The 8,900-nt window shown below is 45.5% G+C and overlaps 1 long non-coding RNA gene across 2 annotated transcripts; it reads left to right on the top strand.

The window, feature by feature from the left end:
- The first annotated feature begins 838 nt into the window (after positions 1–838).
- On the top strand, positions 839–8,506 carry LOC121141464. 2 transcript variants are annotated; one of them, XR_005878390.1, is made up of 3 exons: positions 839–4,962; positions 7,573–7,657; positions 8,323–8,506. It is a non-coding gene; the product is annotated as an uncharacterized LOC121141464 (long non-coding RNA). The 2 variants fall into 2 exon arrangements; XR_005878389.1 differs by having other exon boundaries at positions 7,573–8,506.
- The last annotated feature ends 394 nt before the right edge of the window (positions 8,507–8,900 follow it).

Raw genomic sequence — 8,900 nt, 5'->3', positions numbered from 1 at the left:
TTCATTTTGTTTTGTTTTCTGGGACAGATTTTCACTGTGTAGCATCCTTGGCTGTCCTGGAACTCCCTCTGAAGGCCATGCTGGCCTCTAACTCACAGAGATCCACCTGCCTCTGCCTCCTGAGCGCGCCACCACCCCCAGCACCATTTGTTTTCTTGAAGAGGGTTTTGTTTTGCTTTTAACAGATGTGACTGTTTTGCTTGTATGCATGTCTGTACATCACTTGTGTATCTGTTGCTCATGGAAGCCAGAAGAGGGCATCGATTGCTCTGGAGTCCAAGGGACAGATGGTTGTGAGTTGTCATGTGGATGTTGGGAGTCAAATCAAGACCATCTGGGAGAGCAGCCAGTGCTTTAACCTCTGAGCCGTCACTCTAGCTCCAAGAAGCCATTTCATTAAACAACTAAAGATTTTGTAGATGCTAAGAATACCAAACAGTTTTATTGTTTATTTGTCTTTTTGTTTTAGACAGAGTCTCTGTGCAGGTCACCTATCGAACTCAAAATCCTCCTGCCTCAGTTTCCCAGATCCTGGGATTACAGGTATGTACCACTGTACCTACTGTCATAATACCAAATTTTAGGAAAGGTACTTAGGAAAAATGGTGAACTTGGGGTGGGAAAAATGGCTCAGTGGTTAAGGCCACATACCACGATTGCAGAATACCCAAGTTTGGTAGCTAGTACCCACATCCAGTCGCTCACAAGTGCTAGGAGAGCCAGTGCCTCTGACTTCAGGAGAGCCGGTGCCTCTGACTTCAGGAGAGCCAGTGCCTCTGACTTCAGGAGAGCCGGTGCCTCTGACTTCAGGAGAGCCGGTGCCTCTGACTTCAGGAGAGCCGGTGCCTCTGACTTCAGGAGAGCCGGTGTCTCTGACTTCAGGAGAGCCGGTGTCTCTGACTTCAGGAGAGCCGGTGTCTCTGACTTCAGGAGAGCCGGTGCCTCTGACTTCAGGAGAGCCGGTGTCTCTGACTTCAGGAGAGCCGGTGTCTCTGACTCCCAGGAGAGCCGGTGTCTCTGACTCCCAGGAGAGCCGGTGTCTCTGACTCCCAGGAGAGCCGGTGCCTCTGACTCCCAGGAGAGCCGGTGCCTCTGACTTCAGGAGAGCCGGTGCCTCTGACTTCAGGAGAGCCGGTGCCTCTGACTTCAGGAGAGCCGGTGCCTCTGACTTCAGGAGAGCCGGTGCCTCTGACTTCAGGAGAGCCGGTGCCTCTGACTCCCAGGAGAGCCAGTGTCTCTGACTTCAGGAGAGCCGGTGCCTCTGGCTTCCACAGGTCCCTGCACTCCTTTGCACAATACCTGTCCTCCTACTTATTCACAATATTAAAAATAATCTTAAAAGTAATTTTGAATTAATTCATGAAATTACAGATGGCTTTTTGGCTTATTTGGAGTAGAGGACAACCCTATATGACATGATATTAAAATTTGACATGTGTGTATGGGGGACACTGGACACCCTGCAGGGCTTGGTGCCAGAATTCAAAAAGGGACATACAGTTGGTCTTCATGGGAGTGCCTGGTAGCTCACCACATGCCTTTCCATGGAGTCTGAGTGTGTCACCCAGAATTGAAAAGTTGTAAACATGCCTCCATTCCTCTACATTGTTGGGCCAGTTTTTCACATGCCTGCCTTACCGTAGTAGACAGTAAGTTGTTTGGATAGAAACAGTTATTTCCCACTAGTTACTGGTCTTAGGAAACTATGCCAGAGGTGTTCAAATGGCAACAAGGGAATAAATGATTTAAGGAAAGTTGAACAAATGATGCAAACTCAAAAGACTAAACCTGTCCTGACAGAAAAGTTCATCTCCATTGATTCAGTCCAATTGACTCGCCAAATCAGTGTTTTGGAGGATTCTAGATTTCCTAGGTTCTCACTCATCCTTCCTTTCAGGGAGTTACTCCTGCCCTGGGGTAGGGTGGTTTTTCTTCTCAGCCACATGAAGTTATACCGTGATGTTTGGAAATGGGGCAGCCTGGACGAAGTGCACCCTAGCTTACCCAGGATTCCAGGTAAAAGCCATTGGCAAAAGCTGCGCTACTGTGGTGCTAAATTCTTTCCACAGGCAAATTATCCCCACTGTAGAACAATCCAGAGTTAAAGATCATCTTGGCATGACGTTCCCAGAGAGGGTCATTTCCCTCGCAAATGTTTCACACTGAGAGCCCTGGCCTCACTTTCTGGTTGCGTTTTCTCCCTCAGGACCCACATCCGCAATGCCTGCCCTTCGTACCTCCTGCTTCCCAGTAGGATTTGGAAGAGGCAAATCAGGAAGACACCACCCAGTCAGTTCGGAGGGCTAGCTATCTGTAAGAGCATGGAGACATTGAGTCACCTTGTAGGTCTTTCTCCAAATGCTGGTGTCATCACGACCGAGGGCAGGCAGGCTGGTTCCTGGAATGCATGAATTGGACTGGGGGACCTGTCTGTCATCTGCCTTCAAGGAGCCTGTGGTGTGCTGAGGAAGTCACAATGAACAAGTTTTTGAAGAATGGAGAGTGCTCAGAAGGGACACATGAAGGCTGCTTTCACACGGGACACTAGGCGAGGTTGAGGAACGATGGAAAACTGTAGTTTGGAGTTGGCTGAGAGAAGGTAGAGGAAGAAAATCATTCCAGATGAAAAGGAGTCCACAGGGCTGGTGTACTCTGCATGACTGAAGTAACATAAAGCCAGGAGAGATCCTGAGAGTCACATGAGGACTCAGGATCTGATATCTAAGCCACCAGTGAGTTCTGAAGGGTTGTTACTGGAGGAGCGATCTGATAAGATTTATTCATTCCTAATGCCTTCCATTTTCCCCATGGCCCCTTGACAGCTACAATCATGGGATTCCTTTTGTGTCACCTCAGGGGTTCCCTCAAGGTTCTCAAAGCCTTCTCAGTGTGTTCTGTGTCCCATGAAGCTTCTAAAGCAGAGAATAGCTCTGATGTTCAACTGGAAAAATAAAAGAAGGTGAAGGTGGACATCCATGTACATCTTGCCTCTCCTGCTCATGCTGTGCATCATATGTCACGCAGCCAGTCAGAGCAAAACCATCGCACAGTCCAGAAGTGAGAAAGAAAGCATGTGAGGTGCTCAAAAAACCAAATAATTCTTTCCCTAAAATACTCCTTCACTGTAGGAAAGAATATCTGTTTTTCGTTTTCACTTGAGAAAACAGAAATCTATTTCATGACTGGGTTACATTTGGAGGACTTTAGATAAATTATTGATTAACTTGAAGTTTCTGAAGGGACACAGTCCATCATGGCAGGGAAGGCAGAAGCAGGATGATCACGTTTCATCTGCACACAAGAACCAGAGACAATGGGCAGGGGGCAGCCTATAAAACGTCAAAGCCCACCTTGAGTAACGTACTTCCTCCAGAAGGCTCCACCTCCTAAATGTTACATAGGCTTCCCAAAGAGCACCACTAACTGGGGACTGAATGTTCAAATACAGACCTATGGGGGAAGCCTATAACATGTTTCCATGAATGCATGTATGTGCATCTATTCTTGTGCATGTGACTGGTCCCCGTTGCTTACTGTAAGAAATGGGGACCAGTCAAGTGCACCCTTTATTATGATAAGCAATGACACAGTGACAGAGCATGGCCAGGATTCCTGTCATCCCGGATATGCCAGGTAGCATCCATGATCATGGAATGACTTCTTCTGTTAGGACACTCAAAGTCTGCAGAGACATAGAGCATGTGCATGATGATGGCAGGCATGGGCTCATCAAGCTATAAAGGGAAACTTAACACAAGCTTGCCACACACTGCTGATTATCCCATGGGATCCCAAGGGAACGACTTTCAGCACAAGATAGTGAAGGTGTGGACATGGAACCAAGTGCTGGCCAGTGTCAAGAATGCAATATGAGCTTCTCTCCGCTCAGGGGCCTCTAATGTGAGATCTCAATTGTCCCCCCGCCCCATTCACTGTGTCTGAGAGATGATGAGCCAAAGATGAAAGCAGAAGGTCGAGCATGGCAAACTATTGTTGTGATCTCTTCTTCTACCTCCCCCGCTTTGACCCCAAATAGAAGGGGTGCCACCAGGTCAGGCACAATTTTCAGAATTTTTAAACTTTGAGTATAAGTCATTTAGTATTTCAAGGCTTTTTCTCTCCCTTTCCCCATTATTATAATTTTCCTTTTCATTTTGATTCAATACCTTTAGGAGATAACATATCAGCAAGAATGATTTTACTGGTTGACCTGAGAGAAGGTGGGGGGTGGCGAGGAAGCAAATAGGGATGAAAGAGAAGGCCATGCCACTTGCAGGACAGTAACCTGAATGTAAAGAGAAGTACCGTTCCCTGGCCAGAGCCGGGAGCAGGTGAGGAGGGCAAGCATACCGCATCTACCTTGTCTTATCTGATAGACTCGGTTCCTCTGGATCAGCTCAGGAGCTGAGAAACAGTTGCTGGAATCCAAGCAATATGAGAATGGTACTTAGCTCCTTGCAAGCCATACAGGGACTTTTGTGCTATGTCACGCAGCTTTGGAGGGCCCAGACCCTTGTTTAAGTGGTCATGGCTTCTGCATCCCCATGAATGTGGTGTTTCATTTTCCGAGAGAGACCAAATAACATTCTTCATTAGGAGTCTATATTTCAGGCCGGGTATTGAATAATTACAGGCCCGCTGAAAGCTCCCAAGAAGAGTTTACCCTCCACTACACAGCTTGGCTGGCGCTCCCATTCCAGCTACTTTAAGCTCTTGTAAACAGCATTCGTTTTCCATTACAAGCTAGGAAATGTGACTGTGCGCAACAGTGCCCGGTCCCTGGAGAGCGTCTGCTCCAGAGGCCATTTCCTCACATCTCACTTGCCTTTGTGACTCTCCATGGAGAGGTTGGATAATCTCCGAAGCTCCCCACCTTCCCATCTGATTGTGTTCCACCAACTTATAAAGCGCTGACCTGCCTGAGGACGGCTGGACCAAGCAGATGTTTCCTGAGCAAAGACAGTATGCATTTCCCCTCGTACATCATCTTGTGGGAGTGGGAGTTGGGGGGGGGGGCTGGCACTGCTCTCCTGGGTCTGACATCATTGGGTGAGGTGGCCTGGGGGAGAATTTCAAAGCGGATCAGCTTGGCCAGGGAAGAGCTCAGCTGGCAGCTGTATTCTGGGATTAACTGACCCAGATAACAGGGAAAGACTCAGCAACGTAAGCATGTTCCTCCTCCCTCAGGAAGTCAACAAGCCTTCCTCCAACTTCCTGAAAGCAGATAGGCTATGGGAGGACCCCTCCCCCATATACGCACACACCACGTACAGCTAGGATCATATCAGCCTCACAGCTGCCCATACCTACTCCTTATTTTCCCTGACCTTGCTTGAGGTCGACATGGGACAGCTCAGCTGACTACATACAGTGAGTAGGGGAAACAAGATTGAGTAGATTTTGGGGATGTAGCTTGGTAGTAAGTGAGCTTGCTGATTATAGAAGCTTGGAGTTTCAGTCCCAGAACCACACAAACTGCGTGTATTGGAGCACGCCTGTAATCCCAGCACTCAGGAAGTTGAGACAAGAGGATCAGAAGTTCAAGAGGCCACATGAGACCCTATCTCAAAAACAAAAAACAAACAAAATATCATCTCTCCTCCCTAAGCAGCATATAGAAGTCACACCCCCCCACACCAATGTGTGGCTTGAAATGGTCTCCTTATATATCATTAGCTTAAGGATTTTTAAGATTCAGAAAAAAAAGGCTGTGGAGGACGATTGACCATGGTTTCCCTGCTTCCTCCTAGAATGCCATTCAAGTAGAGAGAGAGAGAGAGAGAGAGAGAGAGAGAGAGAGAGAGAGAGAGAGAGAGAGAGAGAGGGAGAGAGAGATTCTTGTTTTAAAAGATGAGTTTAACCTTTTGAATCCACTCACGGGACTGTGGTCACACTCACCGTATCTGAAATACCTGACCTAAACAGTGTCCTATGACCTAAGATCACACCCCAACCCTTAAAGCTATGCCTCCCCTCCTTTTTTGTTCCTCTCTATTCTCCAAACACATGATCTCATCAATCACTCCCACCCTCTGGGTTGCCCTTCCCCCAGCTCTGGTGCAGTGCCCAGGGCAGGCAGCATTTTCTCTTGGCTCTGGTAGTCTGCCCTCCTGGCATTCACTTACTGGTGTAATGCCCTTCTCTGTGTGTGGGCTGGATCTGTGGACTTGCTTCTCAAAAAGAGGCAAGCACAAAAACAACCAATGGGGCATCTAAGATCAGACTGGACACACTGAACCTCCTACTCTCATCCATGCTCTTCCTCTGGCATTTCTTACTTTCTAAGATAATATAGAGGCCGTTTGCAAGATGCCTTGCAGTAAGACCAACAAGGAATGGAGGGTGGCTTCTGGTCAATAGCCACTTAAGAGCTGAGATGCTGGTTGGGTGGCCTGGCAGGAACTGACTCTGCCACCAAGGTCCTGGGTAACTTAGAAGCAGAACCTTCTGAGTGGAATTTTGCAGTGCCCTTGTGAGATGCCATGCCAGAGCGGCCCAGTGAGCCATGTGCAGGGTACATTGGAAGTGTACGCCCACCTCATTTCTGATGGGCATGGCAGGACTCACAGCATCATTAACTCTATGTGTAGAGCGATCTTTTATGTCGCCAACATCTAGGAGGTCCCCAAAGTCCCACATTCCCTGTTGTCATCTCCTGGCAGGTGTATGTATATGTGTAGGTACATGTACATATGCATGCGTGTATGTATTTGCATGTGTACAAAGTGGAACCATTAGTTGGACTCCACCATCTACTCTCACCTGAGCTGTAAGAGGCATTTATGTCCAGTTTTGAGCAACGACGATACGATCCTTGTCTTTCCTGTCATTTTCAGCTGTGCTTGTCACCTCTACAATTGTTTCTCACCCATTTTCTATCCAATAGTAAGTCACAGTGGTACTCTAAGTGTTGTGTCTAAGTTCACATTCATTTACACATGCATTTATGCAAACACCAACAATTGTATTTGAATACGCAAATTCATGAGTACATATTCATATGTTATATGCAAATATAGCTATACATTAACATAACTACCACTTTAAGAGCATTATTTCTGTTTCTTACAGTACTTTTTCTTTAATTATTGCATGTTTGTGTGCACATGTCTGTGAGGGAGGCATGAGAATGCTAACATGTGTCTGTGGAAGCTGGACTGCAACTGTGTGGAGCTGGTTCTCTCCTTCCGCCTTTACATGGCTTCTGTGGATCAAACTTTTTAGCCCCTTGCCATAATCTTTTAGGATCTTATCAATTAAAAACTCCATCCTCTATTCCAGAATCCCGTTTATTCAGTCTCTCTCTCTCTCTCCCTCTCTCTCTCCCTCTCTCTCTCTCTATATATGTTTATAACATGTATTATATACTGATATGCATAATATATTATATTAAAATAATGTCTCCAGCTGTGAGAGAACTCACAGTTCAATGCAATTATAATTTTAGTAGCCTATTTTTCCTGTTAATTCAAATTTGTACTTTTATGTTCTTAAATCAATCATTCATACTATTACCTTGTAATAACCAATTTTCTCTCCACAAATTTTTTCCCCAAATTTAAACCTGCTAAGCCACAGCTCCCGTAGCCTCCACTTGTGTAACAGAGTGTTGGCTGGAACAGAAGATGTTACCCTAAACACAGTGGGCTTTTACCAGGTAAGTGTTGCGCCCTTACCTGTTTGCAGTGTGTTAGGATTTCCAGGAAGACAAGCTTCAGTTATTTTTGTACTTCTCCATCTGACAACCCTCTGAGACTCCAGTTCCTTGCAGACTTTGTTTCCTTCTACCCACCATGTATTTTCTCTTCTATAGATAACTTGTCAAAGAGTGCATTAGCTCCATTAGCTGAATCAAGTTGTCCTCACTGGGATTACCTGTCTCATGTTCACCAAGATGTCTAAGGAAACAGCTGACTCAGTACCTAAGCTGGTCATTGGCTACATAGACAAACACAATGTTATCCTCTACCTCTTATAGCTAATGGTATAGTATTTGAATTTTAATAATTGTGTATAGACTCTGTAGTTGTAATTAGTAGTGAGCATACAGAAATTACTTGTAAAAAGTGTCAGGCTTAATAAGCAGCTACAGCAAAAGTTTATTATAAAATCTAGGTCATGGTGCATATGGGTATTTACTATGCAGTTCTTTTAACTTGCCATATGTTTTAAATTTACCATAAGAAAATATTGGATAAAATTTCTCTCTCCTTTATAAAGTCTATTTCATTTAGTCTTCATTCATGGAACTATGCACCCCACCCTCTTTGCAATGCTCCCTTTGCTTTCTCAGAATTTCAGGATATCTCTGTCTCTTTCCAGGGTTTCTGTGAGAAACTGCATGTCCTTGAAAAGACAGTGGAACCAGGAGCCTGGAGCCTTTGAACTTTGTGTTTCCAGAGAAGTCACAGAGTATTACCAGATCTTACCTTTCTTATCCCTAAATTGGGGCATGACCACACTTACATCCCCATTTATTATTTACACAAATAAATAATGAACTTAATCATTTTGCGTATTTTGGATGAACACAGCATCATTGCCACCATGTTTCCCCACCTACCTACTTTCTATGTGAGTTATATTTCTCCCCCTAAAATTTTGAAGAAAGGAGATAAGGCCCACTCATGCTCTTCTCTTCACGTGCCCCCTTTGTTTCATTTTATTAAAGCAAGGTCTTGCTGTGTAAGTCCAGATTAACCTCTGCCTCAGCCCCAAGTGTGCATCAGGGTGCCCACATTTCACCCCTACTCACTGAGAGTTAAACCCCTTAAAAACTCAAATCTGCTATATATTTTTGGGTGCTCTTGTTTAGTAAGTTAGGGTCACAGATATGAATCTCCCCCCCGTCCCAAAGATTCTTTTTTTGTTCTGATATATGACTGATATCAGAGAAGTAC

The sequence above is a fragment of the Mesocricetus auratus genome, unplaced genomic scaffold (assembly GCF_017639785.1).
Source record: "Mesocricetus auratus isolate SY011 unplaced genomic scaffold, BCM_Maur_2.0 Super-Scaffold_100007, whole genome shotgun sequence".
NCBI lineage: Eukaryota > Metazoa > Chordata > Mammalia > Rodentia > Cricetidae > Mesocricetus > Mesocricetus auratus.
This window is presented reverse-complemented; position numbering and strand designations above follow the sequence as displayed.